Source organism: Camelina sativa, chromosome 12, assembly GCF_000633955.1.
Source record: "Camelina sativa cultivar DH55 chromosome 12, Cs, whole genome shotgun sequence".
Taxonomy (NCBI): Eukaryota; Viridiplantae; Streptophyta; class Magnoliopsida; order Brassicales; family Brassicaceae; genus Camelina; species Camelina sativa.
The window spans coordinates 25,134,493-25,136,821 of record NC_025696.1 but is presented as its reverse complement, the minus strand read 5'-3'; positions in this window follow the sequence as shown (position 1 = coordinate 25,136,821).

Sequence of the window (2,329 nt, the reverse complement as noted above, 5' to 3'; positions counted from 1 at the left end):
AAAGTTTCTGACAAAATAGAACGAATCCCTCACTCCTAGCAAGCTTCTAGCACCTCCCCAGCCTTAGATCTCTCAGGAACAGCAAGGAATCTCACCAATCTCTCTCAGAAGCTCAAGAACTACTCTCTCTTTTCTTTTTCTCTGAAAACGGCGGAAAACACAAAACAACACGACCCTAGGTCGTTTTCTTCCTCTAAAAACTCGATTTTAGGGATTCCCTAAACCAACCACGCAAACCGGACAATTAAAAACGAACCGACCAAACCGGCCACAACTGGTGTCGATCGATGCCTCACGAGAAGGTGTCGATCGACACCCTTACCAAAATACCAAAAATTGGTTTGCGGGTGTTACAATTCTCCCCCACCAATCTAGATTCGTCCTCGAATCTCGAACAATCATCAGCCAAGGACTCCCGAGCAACCGTCTCCACGGCCCGCACTCCTCCGACCGATCTACAGAAGGTGACCTCTAGGCGATAGACTCACGCTCCAGGCGTCATTTGCTCTTGACTTTTTGGACTTTCCTTTACTCGTAGGCCTAAACTTCGAGTTTTTTATTGGCTCCTCATCAGACCTAAGTCTGCATGCCAACTGTTGGCTCCTCATCAGGCCGAAGCCCGCATGCCATAATATATAAGGAAAAGTCCAAACTCGTCTCTCGGGTTGCCACCCTACAGCGCGCCCCCGGATCGTCATCCGAAGTCGATATACCAACCATACTCCCGAGCCACAAAGTCTCTGAATATGGCAGTACTAGGAGAACCTAAGTTCCCCAAGAGTCGCGAGCAAACGATTCTGAACACGTCTGAGTCCTATCCCTATCCAGGTTTCCTTCCCGTGGCTCGCGTAAAACATCTCAATGTCCTACCAACCACATATTCCCTCACTGGAATACCTCATGACCACACAAGGATCATATACACGCCACAAGGGCCGCCACAAAGGCCAAACAAAATGTCCTAAAGAGGACCGCCACCAAGGCCAAACAAATGTCCTAAAGAGGACCGTCACAAAGACACTCTGGCTAAACAGCCCGCCACAAAGGCCATTTGTCCCGAAGGACCGTCACAAAGACACTCTGGCTAAACAGCCCGCCACAAAGGCCATTTGTCCCGAAGGACCGTCACAAAGACACTCTGGCTAAACAGCCCGCCACAAAGGCCATTTGTCCCGAAGGACCGTCACAAAGACACTCTGGCTAAACAGCCCGCCACAAAGGCCATTTGTCCCGAAGGACCGTCACAAAGACACTCTGGCTAAACAGCCCGCCACAAAGGCCATTTGTCCCGAAGGACCGTCACAAAGACACTCTGGCTAAACAGCCCGCCACAAAGGCCATTTGTCCCGAAGGACCGTCACAAAGACACTCTGGCTAAAAAGCCCGTCACAAAGACCACACATTGTCCAAAAAGACCGCCACACACGGGCACACTGACTCAAAAGTCTGCCACTAAGGCCACATACAAGCCCCCCCTTTAAGGCTCTCCACCGCTAAAATGGACAAATTCTAACTCCCATAAAACTTTCCATATTTAGCACTTTCCATTTTTGGAAACTTTCCACTTTTGGAAACTTCTCCTTCAGGAAACTTTCCTTCACAACCCCGCCTCACGGAAACTTTGTACCCCAACACCACCTCATCTTGTTACTGAGTCGCACAACCAACCACCCCAANTCCCAAGCGACCGAGAAACAATAGAGATGGGCTGGAATACTCCATTCCCGCTCCAGCCACGGATTACAGATGGGACCAGGCTAAACAAGCTCAAGTCGCGGCTTGCTTCTCATACAAATTCTTGAACCTTGCCTTAATCTTTGCCTCAGGCTCCCAAGTCTGCTCCTCAACACCATCACAGTCCCACAGGACTCTCATCAAAGGAATCTTCTTCTTCCGAAGTTCCTTGATCCTCCTCTCGAGAACCCTCACTGGTCTCGCCTCCAAAGTCATGTTAGGCTGAAGATCCTCAGGAATCTTAGCCAACACCTCCTCTCCCTCACGGAGACACTTCCGCAACATAGACACATGGAAAACCTTATGGAATGCACGCATCACCTCAGGTAACTCCAATCTATATGCCACTGGTCCAACCCGCTCAATCACTCTGAATGGACCCATATACCTCGGACTCAACTTAGTCTCTGACAATGACCTGTTCGGACCCCGCAACATGGCCATCTTGAGGTACACTCTGTCTCCTACCTGAAACTCAAGATCTCTCCTCCTCCTATCAGCATAACTCCTCTGCCTATCCTGAGCCTCCTTCATGTTCAGCTTGAGAACCCGAATCTTCTCTGAGGTCTCCTGAACAAAACTAGCACCAAACATG